At 40.0% G+C, this 18,367-nt stretch overlaps 1 protein-coding gene across 4 annotated transcripts in view; it reads left to right on the top strand.

The window, feature by feature from the left end:
* The window catches only part of BMPR1A (bone morphogenetic protein receptor type 1A), a 191,765-nt gene that overhangs the window by 79,670 nt on the left and 93,728 nt on the right, over positions 1-18,367 (top strand). For all 4 annotated transcript variants that reach the window (XM_053583813.1, XM_053583814.1, XM_053583812.1 and 1 more), the window contains exon 2: positions 5,645-5,759. The gene's annotated coding sequence lies outside the window, so the exon portion shown is untranslated. The remainder of the gene's footprint in view (positions 1-5,644; positions 5,760-18,367) is intronic.

The following is an 18,367-nucleotide window of genomic DNA, read 5'->3' as shown; positions in this document are numbered from 1 at the left end:
AGGAGCATAAGAACAGTGAATGGAGGGGCACTACAAGAAAGAAGAGAGCCTGCACTAGACAATGTATACAGAGATGGGGGAAGACGGATTTTAAAGATACGTATATCAGAGTTAGAACAGGCAGCATTGAATAACTAAATACTGCATACTGCATGAAGCTGAGGGGGATAGGATTCCAAAATTGAAAACTTTGGTGGTTGGGCAGATGGTGCTGCTATTTGCCAAAAAAGGTAAATTGGTACTGTTGGTAGGTGATGGCTTTTAAATTGATACTGTTGTCTTGATATACTACTGGAATAAAAGTTGTTTGGTAGTTTAAAAACATGTATCTAGTTCAAAAGAAGGATCTGGACTGAGGTATAAATTTAGGGAAGTTAACACTGTGTAGATAACAATTGAATTCATGGAAATGAATGGTTTGTCTGTTCCAAATCACTGTATCAGCTGAGTTATTTTTGGCAACTGAAAATTGCTTAAACAATAAGATAATTTAATAAAAAGATCCAAGTTAAGATGGTTCTAGGATTAATTCATTCAGGCTTAACAGCATTACCAAGGACCTAGTTTCTTTTCTATCTTCTAATGCTGCTGCCGTTCTTGATCTGTTAGATTATCCTTGTGGTCCTGTGATGGCTGCCACAGTTCTGGTTGACACATTTAAACACAGAATTGTTTGCAAAAAAGGGAGAGGTGAGGATGTTTTCACCTGGGTTTCTTTTTTCGTCAGCGAAGAAAATGTTTCCAAAAAGTTACCTGCTCTTAAAAAAAAAAAAAAAACCACGTTACCTGCTTTTTTTGTCTTACTGAGTAGAATTGCATTAAATGCTTGCTGCCAAATTACCTACAGGCAAGGGGAATAGAACTCAAAATTGGTTTAGATCAGGGCTGACTAGCCAAATTATCTTTTGTCTTTATCTCTTGTGGAAGAAGGCTTTCCCCCTCTCCTTTTGCTTTTCTATTGTTCAGACAGGTTAGATTTTCTAGACAACTCAGTTTCATATCATTGAGTTATTACCGTTCAATATTTCAGGTCAGCTAAAACGTGTTTTTGCCAAACTCTTACTCTATGTTATAAACTATACCCAATTCTAGGATACAGAAATGAATAAGGTTTAAAAATAAGCTTTAGCTGAAGAGTCCTATGATGGATTTGTACACTTAAGTTTATTTGTAGTATGGATTTAATTATTTGTAGTATGGATTTAATATGACTGGGTGTTTGGCTTTATGAGAAAAGTCATCTTGAGTTTCAAAGCTTATTTTCAATTTATAAATGAGCTTTTGGAACTTTAGAATACAAACCATTCATGCATTGACCCTTTCTGTCTTATGTGGTTACATGTTTCATTCTAGAATACATGGTAAACTAAACTAAATTACATTGTTCATTTGAGTTATTTAAAACTAAAACTTTTTATGGAGCATAATATTTGAGTTTTCTAGTTAATGTACTGACGATTTTAATAGTAATACCTTTAGATTAAGAGCCCAACAGATATGTTTGTAAGTTATAGAATATTTTGTAGTTTGGTTCTGATTTTTTAATAATGGTTACGAGTACAGAAACAGTATTTGTATAGGATATGAGGTGGTTTTTAATGGGTGCTGAGAGGAAAAGAGAAATGAAGATAGGGAAGAGAGAATTTAGAGTGGTAGAAGAATGTAGTCCCAGCTACTTGGGAGGCTGAGGCAAGAGAATCACTTAAGCCCAAGAGTTTGAAGTTGCTGTGAGCTGTGACACCATGGCACTCTACTGAGGGTGACATAGTGAAACTCTCTTCCCCGCGCAAAAAATAGAGTGATAGAAGAAAAAAATGTGCAGTGTCGGGCAGTGCCTGTGGCTCAGTCGGTAAGACGCCGGCCCCATATACCAAGGGTGGCGGGTTCAAACCCGGCCCCGGCCAAACAGCAACCAAAAAATAGCCGGGCGGTGGTGTGGCAGGCGCCTGTAGTCCCAGCTACTCAGGAGGCTGAGGCAAGAGAATCGCTTAAGCCCAGGAATTGGAGGTTGCTGTGAGCTGTGTGAGGCCACGGCACTCTACTGAGGGCCATAAAGTGAGACTCTGTCTCTACAAAAAAAAAAAAATGTGCAGTGTCATATTCCACCGAATACTAAGAATTTCACTACATTTCAATATATGATACAAACTCAAAAGTAATTTTAAATTTTGTCTTAGACTGAGTATATTTATCAAAAGCATATTTATGCTATTCTTTCCTATAAAGCACATCTTACACAGAAATCAGTAGATTATGTTCTAAGACCCCTTAGTCTAAAATAACTATCCTGTTTCCCCGAAAATAAGACAGTGTCTTATTTTAAGGTGTGCTCCCAAAGATGCACTAGGTCTTATTTTCAGGGGATGTCTTATCTTTCCTGTAAGTAGGTCTTATTTTCGGAGATGTCTTATTTTCGGGGAAACAGGGTAGTATAATACCCACAATCAAGGTGGGCATGGTGGTTTACACCTGTAATCCTGGCACTCTGGGAAACTGAGATGGATAATTACTTGTGCTCAGGAATTTGAGAACAGCCTGAGCAAGAGGGAGATACTGTCTCTACTAAAAATTGAAAGATTACCCAGGTGTTATGGCTGGCACCTATAGCTACTGGGGAGGCTTAGGCAGGAGAATTGTCGGACCTACAAGTTGCTGTGAGCTAGGCTGATGCCATGGCACTCCAGCCTGGGCAACAGAGCAAGACTCTGCCCTCCCCATATGCATATGGATCCATAATCGATGTGTATCTGTGGTAGGTTTGGTATGGTTAGTGATCTTTAAAGTACATTGGTGGTTTAAGATTTAACCATTTTAATAATTTTGAAAATTAAGAAGAATGTTTACATGTTGATGGAAGAAAAAGTTATTTTTAAAGAAAATGTTGGGTTAAATTGAATTTTTTCACATTTGTTAGCAAGTAGTTACTGAGGAAATTTTAATGTTAGCTCTGAATTATTAAAAAATTCCTCAGTAGTTACTGAGGAAATTTTAATGTTAGCTCTGAATTATTAAAATGTTAGAATATATTCAGAAAGGTTTGATTTTCATTTATTCCAAGTAATTAAGAAGCTCTGATTTTTTTTTTTTTTTGTTGTTGCAGTTTTTGGCTGGGGCTGTGTTTGAACCCACCACCTCTGGCATATGGGGCCGGTGCCCTACTCTGTTAAGCCATAGGCCCCACCCACCCTGATGTGTTTTTCAGACACAAAATCTTTGGTGAATGAATTACTTAAACTTCAGTGTTCAGTTTTGAGTAGCATTCGTCATAGTTGATCGAAAAGCCTATGGTAAATTACCTAGTAAATTAAATGGCTAAAGTTGTTTGCAGCATATTACCTCTCATAAATCCTTCTGTGCATGCATGTATTTATAGATTTGTACTTATAAGACTGAAGCACTGCGTAGTGAAGTTCTAACTTTATCCACAGTTCCTAGTATGTGCAGAGTAGTTAGCAGACCTATACTGTGAAGGTCCTTTCCTTTGATTATCTTTGTTTACCTCTGAGTAATGAAGTCCTATGTGATTTTCTTTAGCCTGTCTCAAGTTTAATCTTTAGAAGAGTTTTTCTGAAGTTTGTGTTCTGTTAAGCGATTGTATGTGTGAGAGAACAGTGGGAGAACGAATGTATGGCCTGCGGTCTTGGACTTGGAAGATTGGAAATTTGAAAGTATTTTTTTGTTATATATTTTCTATTTTTTTTAGACTTTAGATTTAGCCTAAAGCTTAAACTATTTTTTTAAACCAAGGAAACAATGTTATAATAAATAGTGCTGTAGTAAACAATGGATGGTAAGTGGTTTACATGTAAATTTTATTTATTATTTCATCCATTGGAAATACCTGGTAGAATTAGAATCTGGTCTTCTTCTTTTTTTTTTTTTTGAGACAGAGTCTCACTTTTCACCTTTAGTAGAGTGCTGTGGCGTCATAGCTCACAGCAACCTCAAACTCTTAGGTTTAAGTGATTCTCTTGCCTCAGCCTCCCAGGTAGTTGGGCCTACAGGCACCTGCCACAACACCCGGCTATTTTTAGAGACAAGGTCTTGCTCTTGCTCAGGCTGGTCTCAAACTTGTGAGCTCAGGCAATCCACCCACCTCAGCCTCCCAAATCCTGGGATTACAGGCATGAGCCACGGGGCCTGGCACGGGTCATATATTTTTAAACAGAGACACTTTGATGGAGTGTACTTTCCCAGGAATAGATTAATCTGAGCTTTGTTTAATACAATGATTTGCCTCCTCTCATGCATACCCTTAGGGAGAAATGGAGTAGTTGGCAAAGAATGCCTAAGGAGAAAAATCTATGCCATTTCTAAAATGGAAATACAGTGGATCTCTTTTTTGATTAGTATAAAGGAAGTTCTTTAAGATTATGAACATATCAGAAAAATATTGGACACCAAGGGCGGCGCCTGTGGCTCAACGGAGTAGGGTGCTGGCTCCATGTGCCGGAGGTGGTGGGTTCAAACCCAGCCTGGCCAAAAACTGCAAAAAAAAAATTAGACACCAAGTCTCCATTCTAGCCTCCCTCATTTCTGAGTGATAGTCTAAGAGTGTTATATTTATAGATGCTCTGAAAAATGTTAAGGACCTGGTTAAGTTGTTGGTAACTCATACATTGAGAAGACTGTGAAAGACTCTTAAATGCAGACAAAGCATTTCTAATTGTTCTCAGGGTCAGGCTGTCTTTAGTTGGAACCATGAAAGTTTTAGTGTGGTTCTGTGGGCTGCCTTTCTGCTAAATGGAGACTCTTTAAGAAAGACTGCTATCTGATATGCTAGACTGGTTCAGGTTGCCCCAGTTTACATGAATTTAGTCATTATTGCCAAGACTGCTAAACCTCGGTGTGACACAAATGATACTCCTAAATGGACTTGAAGACAAAGGCATTTGACCTTGCAGTAGGACATAGGTAATATTCATACAGCTCATTTTAAAATCCGAAACAGGATACTTTGCTATTTCAAATCTCAGTTAAAAGCTAAATTAAATTATTTTTAAGATCTATAAATAAATAGCACACAGATCTTTAAAGAAATTGTTTTGTTTCCATTTTTTAGATTTGCAACTATTTGCCCCTTAAAGTGAAAGGGTATTAATTGGCAGTATTAACACAATAGTTCAAACCTATCCCATGGACTTAGACCAACCAGTGCAATTAATTCTCTATCCTCTCAAGTCCTAATGTTTCTAAGTATAAGTTTGGCTGAAATTAAAACTGGGTATGAGGCTTTGTGATAAAAAGCGAAAGAAGAGATACTAGCTAGGTGGTCAAATATATTTTTGCCTTTTTTTTTTTTTTTTGCTAAGAGTTTGAATATTATAGAATTATAAATTTTATTGCTGCTTCCATCTGTTTCTGTTTTTTTTTTTTTTTATTGAGATGAGTATTTTTTCCTCAAAGTTTTAAGCTAACATAGATTTTATATGTAGGTACTTTTTCTGCAGAACTAACTATAAACTAATTTGGGCAGAGGTTGGGGAAAATGATAAAGTGATAGGTTTCTAAAAAACTAAAATTTTTAATTGACTTTGAAAATACATAATTTTACATAAGAAACATTTTTAGCATTGCTTTTACATGTGTAATTCTGAAAAATAAAAATTCTTGCAGTCTTAAATACATTCTTTTTTCTAAACAGATTTATGAAAATATGCATCAGTTTAATACTGTCTTGGAATTCATGAGATGGAAGCATAGGTCAAAGCTGTTTGGAGAAAATTGGAAGCACAGTTTTATCTAGCTCCATTTCTGAGGTAAGGAAAAGATTTTGTTTCAATAAAACAATTAATATGAAAATTCTCATTTCTTAACAATTGAAAATTATCACCATTGCAACGTTATTTGAACTAATTTAGTTTCTTTATAATACCACAATTTTATGTTAGTTTCTTTAATCACCTTTCTCATAATTTTAATGTATTTTCCTCTTTTTATAATGCTGAACCTCTTCAGGAGTGAAAAGTGTTTATGTTTTTAACTCTACTTGTAGAAAATAAACATTAAATAGTTTATTTACTTCTTCCAAGATTGCAAAGCAGAGTTCAGAATGGTAAATTATATTGAAAAATGAATGTTTACATGATTCTGAGAGTTTGACACATTTTAGAACTTGGGATAAGATTTTTTAACATGTCAAGATAATAGATCTTTGGAAAAAGAATTTGATTTTTAAAAGCTGGAAATAGAGTTTAATTTAAAGAAATAGGAGCTGCAGTCTTTGCAGAAACAAGAGAAAAGAGGCCAGACTAGGACAATATGTGCAGGGCAATCAAGTTCATTGGTTTAAAATCCATTTAGAGACTCAGATTGTCAGATAAAGGTTTGAGTTCTTCAGGTATCTACATTTTAAAAAACAGATAAGGACAGTTTTATGAAGCCATCTCTACTTTTACTTCTGGAAGTGGTGGACTTTGCCCCCTGTTCTGCTCACTCATGCTCCAGTGTCCCTGCTGAATTATTGGGTCAGCTTCTCTGAAGAATACTTGTGACTCTGTAATTCTTTTATTAGGTTGCATATTCTATGATTGCTGTAATAGTTGTCATTTTTTCTTTTTTTTTTTTTTTCATTTTTTTCCTTGAAATTCTCTTGGTTTCCTTGTGCTCTTCTATCTTTAATCATTTGCATTGTTTTCTTTTGCCTGCCACTATTAAAAAAAATAACTTCAAGGTTTTACCTTTGAAATTCTTTTCTTTTTTAATTTGTCTTTCCTAATCTCATGATTTCAACAGTTACCTCTAAAACTGTCTTTCTGAACTTTCTCCTGAGCATGGTATTTTCTCTATGCTTCAGATAAATACTTTCAGCTGTTTGCAGGATGGCTCAGCTGGCACCTTAGACTTCACATTCATTGTCTACCACTTAGTTCATAATGAGCTTCACACCTTTTGTTTTAGTGGACCTCTTTGTCACCAGGCTCAAAGTCTCAGTGGTGTTGTATCTGATTCTTCATCTTTTGCTTCCTACTCTTAGCTGGAGCCAAGTCCTGTTAGTTTTACTCCTGTAATATATCACACATTTTCATCTCTTCTATTCCCCATTCACAATCCAAGGACAAACTCCTGTAATAGTAAAGCCTCTCAACAGTATAAATTGAATGAGTGACACCTTTGCCTCCATTTGTCCATTATTTTCTCCCTTTAAACATTTATTAAATACCTACTCTCAGCACTGTTAGGTGCTGAGAAGGCAAAATAGTCAATAAATTGGGTTCCTTGCTTTATTCTCAAAGAACAGCCTGTTTAGAGATGAGCATGCAAATAGTTACTCAAGTACAATTTGAGAAGTGTTATAATTGAAGTATATTGGATCATTCCACACTGTACACATGTATCATGACATCACTTTGTACCCCATAGCTATATATGTACTATTTTTTTTAAAGTAAAAATACATATGTACCCATCTCAAAAAAAAAAAAGTGTTGGCATCACCTAGAAAGGCTATACTAGCAACATTGTCAGAAGAGAAAATAGGAAGGATTTACATAAGAAATGATATTTGGGCCAGGTGTGGTAGCTCAGGCCTGTAATCCTAGAACTTCGGGAGGCCAAGGTGGATGGTTGTTTGCACTCAGGGAGTTTGAGACTAACCTGAGCAAGAGCGAGACCCCATCTCTACTAAAAATAGAAAAATGAGCCTGGCATTGTGGTGGGCTCCTATAGTCCCAACTGCCAAGGGAGGCCGAGGCAAGAGGATCACTCGAGCCCACGAGTTTGAGGTTTTTGTGAGCTATGATGCTGCTGTACACAACCAAGGGTGGTAAAATGAGACTCAAGAAAGAAAAAAAAAGTCTCAGCGTCCGTAGCACAGTGGTTATAGTGCCAGCCACGTACACCAAGGGTGGTGGGTTCAAACCCTGCCTGGGCCAGCTAAACAACTGCAACAAAAAAATAGCCAGGCAGGCAGCGCCTGTGGCTCAAAGGAGTAGAGCGCGGGCCCCATATACCGGAGGTGGCAGGTTCAAACCCAGCCCTGGCCAAAAACTGGGGGGCGAAGCTGGACAGTGTAGCAGGTACCTGTAGTCCCAGCTACTTTGGAAGCTGAGGCAAAAGAATCACTTAAGCCCAAGAGTTTGAGGTTGCTGTGAGCTGTGTAGCACTCTACTGAGGGCAACATAGTGCAACTGTCTCAAAAAAATAAAAAATAAAAAGAAATGATATTCGAACAGTCTTGAAGGATGAGTAGAGATTGCTTAGTGGAAATTGAAAGATGTGATACTATAACATTTATATTTCATTTGACCTTGTATCCATGTATACAACTAAATCCTTAGAATCCCCTAAATCAGAGGTTCTCAGCCGGTGGGTCGAAACACCTTTGTAACAATGAAAATACATCTCGGCATTAGGAAGGTTGAGAACCACTGCTAAGTGATGACTTTGTCTGCTAATGACTGCTGATGGCTGGCAGCACCTATGTAGCTTCAGATCACTGGAAAGACCAAGGCAGGACTAACGGGTTGGGATTTTCTCTCCCAGGTACCAACCTTTGGGGAGGGGAGACCGGCTGAAGATTAAGTTGATCACCAGTGGCCAGGGTTTAATCAGTCATGCCTATATAATGAAGCTTCCATAAAAAACAGAAACATAAAAAAAAACAAAACTGGGTTTAGAGAGTTTCAGGATAGCTGAACACACGGAGGTTCCTATAAGGTGATGCATCCAGGAAAGGGATGGAAGCTGTGTGCCTCATTCCCCTACTTTGCCCTATGTACCTCTTTATCTGTATGCTTTGTAACATCCTTTATAATAAACCAGCAAACCTGTTACCCTGCTCTGAGTGCTTTAGCAAATTAATTGAACCTGAGGAAGGGGCCGTGGGAACCCTAATTTACAGCTGGTTGGTCAAAAGCATGAATGACTTGGGCAGAATGACTTAGTATTTTGTACTGTACATGTTGCTATGTGTACACTTGTTCATTGCTTCCAGCTTTTTTTTTTTTTTTTTGAAACACAGTCTCATTTGTCACCCTCAGTATAGTGTAGTGGTGTCATAGCTCACAGCAACCTCAGATTCTTGGGCCCAAGTGATCCTTTAGCCTCAGCCTCCCCCAGAAGCTGGGCCTACAGGCACCCACCACAACACCCAGGTAATTTTTCTATTTTTAGTAGAGACAGAGTCTCCCTCTTGCTCAGGCTGGTCTCAAACTCCTGAGCTCAAGCAAATCCACCTGCCTTGGCCTCCCAGAGTGCTGGGATTATAGGCATGAGCCATCGTGCCTGGCCTCAGCTTATGTTTAGTGCCACTTCATGTCCACCACCACATTACTATTTCAGAAGGGCAGCATTTGTTTAAAAGCACCATCAGAAGAGCCAGGTTGCTTCAGTTTGAATCCTGGTTTTACCACCTCTTAGTTTGAGTTCCCTCCAAGGTCCAGCCTGAGATAAGGACTTACGGCAGGTAGCTTATTTGGGAGGTCAACCAACAAAGCAGAAGGGAGAGAATGGGAAAAGTGAAACAAAAAAGGAAGTAAAGTTACAAAAAGCGTTATTGAGCCAGTTACCACTATGGTCAGTGGAACTGGGGTTCAGTCCCCCTAGTAACCTTCTGAATGTACCTCAGTGCTGTCCCACTAAAGGACAGGGAGCTGGGACGTTTATCCACTGACTTTTATCTTTCGAGAGTTGCTCTATGAGCCTTAACTCGAGCCCTTCTGTGGTTATGCCTCCGTACTGCTGATTGGTCTTTAGGGTGGGTGACATCTCTGAGAGGAGAAACAAGCATCACTTCAGTTCACGCTTGATGCCATCACACAGTGCTGAGCTCACTGCTCCACAGAGGGAGTGTCTTCTCTCCCTTGACTTTCATAGCTGTCTTGAGTAGAGCCATTGAGCAGCTACAGTTTCTTTTTCACTTGTTTCTGTTAACCAAGACCCAGGTTTACCTACCATGAAGTTATCAGTAGGAGGAGAGAGAAGTATATCAGTGTGATGGGGTAGAACATGAGGTACTGGTTCACCACTCACTGTTTACTAGAGGCAGGCCCTCTGGGCCCTTCTATGCTCTGTTACAAATACAACATTTCTACCCTAGGATGAATCACTGCTGCATCTGACCTTGTGAATTTGATGGATCACAATTGGTAGCTCTGATTATAAAATTCTTGGTGTTCCATGGTTGAGTTCTCTAGTAGGGTCTGGCATCATGTGAGGAGCCACTTTTCAAGCAGTGCTCTATAAGGCTCATGCTTGCTTCAGGAAACCCGGAGGTCTGTGCTGCACTTTTCCTATCGACACTGACCGAAGAATCCATGCAGCGTCCCAGCCTATTGCTGATACCTCTGGTGCCCCTGAGCATCTGGGAGTTAGCTCTGGAACCTGATTTGCTGAGCACCTCTTCTTCTCTTGCCCCTAACTAAAACTTGACAGCTTTGGAGTCACCTGATCTGTTCTGTTCTGCTTAAGTCAGGGGTCCTCAAACTGCGGCCCATGGGCCACATGAGGCGGTGTGATTGGTGATTGTATTTGTTCCCGTTTTGTTTTTTTACTTCAAAATAAGATATGTGCAGTGTGCATAGGAATTTGTTCATAGTTCTTTTTTTTAACTATAGTCTGACCCTCCAACGGTCTGAGGGACAGTGAATTGGCCCCCTGTTTAAAAAGTTTGAGGATGCCTGGCTTAAGTGGTTCTAGTTTTAAGCTTAGTCTTCCTATTACTGAGTTTCCTTTAAATGAGTTGTTTTTTTTTTATGTCTATTGTGGGGGGGAGTTTATTCCCTTAGCTATTACTTAGTTGTGACTTTAGGCATCTATTGCCAGCAGGTATTGGAAGGCAGGATTCTTTCTATCCTATGAACATAAAACTGTTACTTATTTCTTGAAGCTCTGGGCAGAGTCCTTAGTGTTTCCAGGCATCCCCAAATGCAATATCAGTAGCAGGATAGCCTGCTGAGGTGTGTTAGGTCTAGCAGCCTTCTGAGGGCCTGCATGTAGCAAGGCTACACTTAGCCCTAGGTGTGAAGGTGAGCTGTATCTTGAATATTGGTTTCTCCTCGGACCCCATTGACAGTTTAGCCACACAAGCACTCACTTCTGTAGAGAAACCTAGAACTCATGGTCTTGGAAACATCATCCTAGCCTTGTCTTCAGGCTCTTTAGTTCTTATGCTACTCCAGAAAAAGAGGCAGGGAAAGAAGGTTTATTCTCACTCTGCCCTTCTGACTACTGCCTCACAGCTAAATTTTTAAATACCATTTTTTTTCTTAATTTTAAATTTGGGTGAGTATGGTTCTGGTTTACTTATTTGATCCACCTGCAGTTTGGGTGCTTTTCGCTTCAGGTGGTTTATGATACGCAGCTGCAGATGGTATAGTTGAGAAGGGCACGCAACTACCCTGTTTCCCCGAAAATAAGACAGTGTCTTATTTTAAGGTGTGCTCCCAAAGATGTGCTAGGTCTTATTTTCAGGGGACGTCTTATCTTTCCTGTAAGTAGGTCTTATTTTTGGAGGATGTCTTATTTTCTGGGAAACAGGGTAGATACTTGGTAGCATCTGTAGTGATCTTTCAATTCACAGTGTCGCATTCCAGCCTGATGACTTCTTTCCTGTACTTCTGTCTTACCCTTTCAGCCATGTGTAAGATAATTTCCAATGTAGGTGCTTCAGATAGAAATTCCTGTTTAACCTCTGATCACATCTACTTCCTACATTCTTTCCCTCCATTCTTCCCTTCCCTCTTCCATGATTTGTGGAAGGGGGCCAGGGAAAGTCTCATTACCTCTTTTTAGAACAGTTTTTTTAATTTTTAAGAGGACATAAGCAACACCTAAATAAGTTCTGACATAAAATTTTAAATGGTATACATAAAAGCCTAAGTCCCTCTTCACTACCCTTCACCCCATTGCCCTTCTCCACCCTATTTCCATCTCAGCAAAACAACCCATGAGGCATAACCCCCTGGCACATAAGAGGAGTAGGTTGGGCCCCATCTCTACTGAAAATAGAAAAACTGAGGCAAGAGGATCACTTGAGCCTCAGGTAGAGGTTGCTGTGAGCTATGATACCACGGCATTCTATCCCAGGCAACAGTTTTGAGTCTCTGTTTCAAAAAAGAAAAAAGAAAGCCAGAACAAAATAATAAAAAAAATTAGGAAATATTAAAACTGTGTAGTCTTACATTTTCATATTTAAAAAGAATTAAATATTAAGCTATTCTAATTTTAACTAGGGAAAGAACAAAACAAAATCAAGTGAAGTAAAACAGGAAACGATGAAAGCTAATATATGTTGAGCTCTTGCTGTGTACCATGTACGGTTTCATTTCTTTATAAAGATTATCTCATTTAATCTTTACAAGTCATCGTATGAGGTAGGTGCTGTTACTATCCCCAATTTACAGATGCAAAAACTGAGGCACAGAGGGAAACTTCTTCAGGCTTTTAGCTAGTAAGTGAGAGAATTTGGGGTTTAGAATAATGAAGTTCTTAAAAGGATACATTAAAAATTAGCAGGGCATGGATCGGCGCCTGTAGCTCAGCGGCTAGGGCACCAGTCACATATGCTGGAGCTGGCAGGTTGGAACCCAGGTAGGGCCTGCCAAACAACAATGACAACTACAACCAAAAAAAAGCCAGGCATTGTGGTGGGCGCCTGTAGTCCCAGCTACTTGGGAGGCTGAGGCAAGAGAATCAGGCGGCTAAGCCCAAGAGTTGGAGGTTGCTGTGAGCTGTGACTCCACAGCACTCTATGGAGGAATACATGGATAGATTGCCATTTTAAAGATCTTAAGTAATTAAATTTGTAATTAAAAGAGCTATCCCCTCCCATATCCTTACAGATAAGTCCTTGGCCCAGTTGACTGTAAGAATGAATTATTTCAAACTATTCAGGTAGTTGATATGTCCACATCCACATAGGCTTTTGCAGAGAATAGCAAAATAAAGTTTCTCAGTTTACTGTATGTGACTAGTAAAACCTTGATACCAAAACCAGGCATGAATAATCTGAAAAAAATATATAGGTCAGTCTTGCTTATGTAAAACCTAATAAAATTTTAGCAAACCAACCCAGTAGTATATTTAAACATTATATATATTATGTCTATAATACTGACTATAATACAATTCCAACAGAGTTTGCATCGGACTCTACAAGTTGAAGGGCACAGCCTCCTATAGAGCTGCTCACTGCAGGTACTAGTTACAAGTTTGGTGGTCCCCACGCACATGGGCTTCTGATTAATAACTAAGTACAAATCTGGGTATTCCATGAATCTCTTTGAATTTGATAACGCATGAAAATAACTTTTCAAACTCAAGAAAGCAGTATTACATAATTATGGTTTTGTTATAAAGGTTACAAATTGGGACCAGCCAATAAAAGAGACACAAGGTGAGATCTGGAAGGGTTCCATTTGCTTCCGTGCCCTCTTTTCCTGCAGTCAGGGCATGTCACCCACCAGGCACATCAGTATACTTCACCCACTAGGAAGCTTACCTGGACCATGGTGTACAGAGTTTTTATATGCAGGCATGACTGAATAATTGGCCATGTATTCAGCCTTAGTGTGCAGAGGTGTGGCTGGTTCACGGCCCCAACCCTCTAAATGACATGGTGGTCTATCTGGTGACCAACCCCAATCTAAGTCATCTTGTTAGTATAGATTCAGGAATGATCCATCAGGCTCATAAACAGTAAAGATACTCCTTTTATCAAGAAAATTCCAAAGATTTAGAGGTTTTTTTCCCCCAGGAATTAGGACAAAGACCATATTATTTATTTTTTAAAAATGTTTTGTATTATTTATTGTATAGTAATAACAAATTGAAATTATCTCAGGAATCCAAGAATAGTTTGTCCATAAGTTAAAGACTTGAAACACTTACTGATGTAACAGGAATTCAGTAACAGCTTAGCTGGGTGTGCTTCTAGCGCTGGATATCTCCTAAGGTTGCAGTTACCCGAAAGCTCGACTGGAAAGGATCCACTTCTTCTTCTTCTTTTTTTTTTAAATAGACAGAGTCTCACTTTGTCACCCTCAGTAGAGTGCTGTGGCGTCACAGCTCACAGCAACCTTCAGCTCTTGGGCTAGGCGATTCTCTTGCCTCAGCCTCCCGAGTAGCTGGGACCACAGGCGCCGGCCACAATGCCCAGCTATTTTTTGTTGCAGTTTGGCTGGGACCAGGTTTGAACCCACCACCCTCAGTATATGGGGCTGGCACCCTACTCACTGAGCCACAGGTGCCACCCGAGGATCCATTTCTAAGACAGCTCACTCATATGGCTATTTAGCAGGAGGCTTCAGTTTCTCACACTGTGACATCTGGCTCTCTCCAGAACAAGATCCAAGGAAGAGAACAGGGAAGAAACTGCAATGCCTTTTGAGACCTAAGGTCGGGCTGCCATAGCTCAGTGGTTAGCCTGCCAGCCCTGCACACCAGGGGTGGCCAGGTACAAGCACTGTCTGGGCCTGATAAACAAAAATAAGACCTAGGCACCGTTGCACAGTGGTTATAGTGCCAGCCACATACACTGAGGCTGGCGGTTTCGAACCTGGCCCAGGCCAGCTATACAATAATGACAACTGCAACAACAACAAAAAAAATAGCCGGTTGTGGCGGGTACCTGTAGTCCCAGCTACTCGGGAGGCTGAGGCAAGAGAATCACTTAAGGCCAAGGGTTTGAGGTTGTTATAAGATGTGATGCAATGGCACTATACCCAGGGCAACATGGTGAGACTCTGTCTCAAAAAGAAAAAAAAAAGACCTAATGTCAGAACTCAGACTTGCTGCTTTTTCTTTTATTCTGATTATTAGAAGGAAGTCACTCAATGTAGCCCATACTAACGGAATACTATCTACATCTTGAAGAGAGGAGGATGAAAGAATTTGTGGACATATGGAAAGTTTAGTATATGAGTTAATATTTCATTCATTCATCCATCCATCCATTTATGCCTTGAAGGAGAATAAGCCTGTGATCATATTACTACATGGAGAAAAAGCACTTGGGGAAATTTGACTCTAATCATGATGAAACCATTCTGCAAACCAAGAATAGGAGGGAACTTCCTTAATGTGTTAAAGAGTATTACTGGGACTACAGTATCAAGTTTTTTATTAATTTAGGAACGGTTGACATAACTGACATTGAGGCTTTCTGTACATAACAGGTGCATCTTTCTACTTATTAAATTTATTCTTATGTCCTTCAGTATTTTATTTTATTTTTTTATTCATTAATTTATTTTTTTAAATTTATTTTTTGTTTTTAGTTTCAGCTTGCTTGTTCATTCTTCTTTGGTTGAAGTACTTTTTTTTTTTGTTCATTTTCTTCTTTTTTTTAAATGTTCTTCCTTTGGCCATTTTCTTTCCTGTTGCCTCCCCAGTAGCTGGGATTACAGATGCCCACCACAGCATCGGCTGTTTTTGATGTTAGTAGAGTCGGGGTCTTACTCTGGCTCACTGCTGCTCATACTGGTCTCGAACCTCTGCGCTCAGGCAGTCCACCTGCCTCGGCCTTCCACAGTGCTGGGACCATAGGCGTGAGCCACCACGCCTGGCCAGGTTTTTTTTGAGACAAGAGTCTCAAGCTGTTGCCCTGGGTAGAGTGCCACGGCATCACAGCTCACAGCAACCTCAGACTCTTGGGCTTAAGCAGTTCTCTTGCCTCAGCCTCCCAAGTAGCTGGGACATTGTAGCCCACCACAATGCCCACCTGTTTTTTTTGTTGCAGGTGTCGTTATTGTTTTCAGCAGGTCTGGGCTGGTTTTGAACCCTCCAGCTCCAGTGTATGTGACTGGCACCCTACCCACGGAACTTCAGATGCCACCCTACTTCGGTATTTTAAAATTGTGCTTATCACTATTTTGCATTTGGATTTGCAAGGTGGTAAATCAAACATGAAGTTTGACAGTCCTAGCCAGAGCAGTCAGGCAAGAGAAAGAAATAATTTTTCCTGTTTGTAGATGACAAACTTGTTTGTATTTTTTCTTTTTTGTAGAGACAGAATCTCACTGTACCGCCCTCGGGTAGAGTGCCATGGCGTCACACGGCTCACAGCAACCTCTAACTCTTGGGCTTACGCGATTCTCTTGCCTCAGCCTCCCAAGCAGCTGGGACTACAGGCGCCCGCCACAACACCCAGCTATTTTTTGGTTGCAGTTTGGCTAGGGCTGGGTTTGAACCCACCACCCTCGGCATATGGGGCCGGCACCCTACTCACTGAGCCACAGGCGCCACTGTAGATGACAAACTTGTACACATAGAAAACCCCAAGGCTTCACCAGAAGAGTTTTGTAGTGGTGAATGAATTCAGCAAAGTTGCAGGATACAAAATTAACGTAACAAAAAATCAGTAGCATTTCTATACACCAATAATGAAATAGCAGAAAAGAGGGGTGGCACCTATGGCTCAAAGGAGTAGGGTGCCGGCCCCCCCATATACCAGAGGTGGTGGGTTCAAACCCGGCCCCGGCTAAAAACTGCAAAAAAAAGGCAGAAAAGGAAATGAAGACAGCAATCCCAAGGATTGCTTCAAATAGATTTTGCTAATGAAATTGATATAAAAATACTCGATAAAATCATAGCTAATATATTACAGCCACACATTTAAAAAATTACATATCTTAATCAAGTAGGCTTTATCTCAGGGACGCAAAGTTGGTTTGACATACACAAATCCTAAGTGTAATTGACCACATAAATAAAAGTAGAAACAAAGACCATATGATCCTCTCAATTGGTAAACAAAAAGCATTTGACAAAATTCAGTATCTTTTTGTAACAAGAATGCGTAAGAGAAGTACACGTGGATGGGGCATTTCTTTTCTTTTTTTTTTTTTTTTTTTTGTAGAGACAGAGTTTCACTTTATTGCCCTTGGTAGAGTGCCGTGGCGTCACACAGCTCACAGCAACCTCCAACTCCTGGGCTTAGGCAATTCTCCTGCCTCAGCCTCCCTGGTAGCTGGGACTACAGGCACCCGCCACAACGCCCGGCTATTTTTTTGTTGCAGTTTGGCCGGGGCTGGGTATGAACCCGACACCCTCGGTATATGGGGCTGGTGCCTTGCTCACTGAGCCACAGGCACCGCCCAGATGGGGCATTTCTTTAACTGATTGAAGCCATCTATGACAAACCCACAGCTAACGTCATACTGAATGGAGTAAAACTGAAAGCTTTTCCACTTAGAACTGGAACCAAAGATGTCCACTATCAGCACTATTATTCACTATTATTCACTATTACTCTGGAAGTTCTAGCCAGTGCTGTGAGGTAAGAAAAGGATATTAAGGGCATCCAAGTGGGGACAAAGGAGGTCAAACTCATGCTCTTTGCTAATGATGTGATCTTATACTTAGAAAACTCCAGAGACTCAACCACAAGACTCCTAGAAGTGATTAAGAAATACAGTAATGGCTCGGTGCCAGTTGCTCAGGGGTTAGGGCACTGGCCACATACACTGGGGCTGGCGGGTTCGAAACTGGCTCAGCCTGCCAAACAACAATGACAACTACAACAAAGAAATAGCCAGGCATAGTGGTGGGTGCCTGTAGTCCCAGCTACTTGGGAGGCTAAGGCAAGAGAACTGCTTAAGCCCTAGTGTTGGATGTTGCTGTGAGCTGTGATGCCACGGTACTCTACCGAGGGTGACATAGTGAGACTTTGTCTCAATAACAACAACAACAAAAAGACAGTAACGTCTCAGGGTATAAAATCAATGTCCACAAATCAGTAGCCTTTGTACACACCATTAGCAGTCAAGTTGAGAATTAAATCAAGGGCATTACACCTTTCATAGTAACTTTAAAGAAAATGAAATACCTGGAAATACACCTAACAAAGGAGGTGAAGGATCTCTACAAAGAGAATTATGAAACCCTAGAAAAGGAAATAGCAAAAGACATTAACAAATGGAAGACCGTGCCATGAGCTTGGCAGGGAAGAATCGGTGTTGTTAAAATATCTATACAAACCAAAGCAATCTGCAAATTCAGTGCAATCCCCAATAAAATGCCAACATCATACTTTGAAGAACTGGAAAAAAACAGTTCTTCGTTATCATATGGAACCAGAAAAACACCTGTATAGCCAAGGCAATTTTTAATAATAAAAACAAACCCTGAGGCATCACTCTACCAGACTTTAGGTTATGTTACAAGTCCACAGTGATCAAAATAGCCTAGTATTGACACAAAAATAGACACATAGACCTGTGGAACAGAATAGAAAACCTAGAGATGAAACCAGCCTCTTCTAGCCATCTGATCTTTGATAAACCAAACAGAAGCATACCCTGGGGAAAAGATTCCCTATTCAATAAATGGTGCTGGGAGAACTGGATAACCACAGGTAAGAGATTGACACTCAACCTACATCTTTTACCACTACAAAAAATTGATTTACTATAGATAAAAAATTGAA

This window comes from Nycticebus coucang, chromosome 3, assembly GCF_027406575.1.
Source record: "Nycticebus coucang isolate mNycCou1 chromosome 3, mNycCou1.pri, whole genome shotgun sequence".
Lineage (NCBI taxonomy): Eukaryota > Metazoa > Chordata > Mammalia > Primates > Lorisidae > Nycticebus > Nycticebus coucang.
This window is presented reverse-complemented; position numbering and strand designations above follow the sequence as displayed.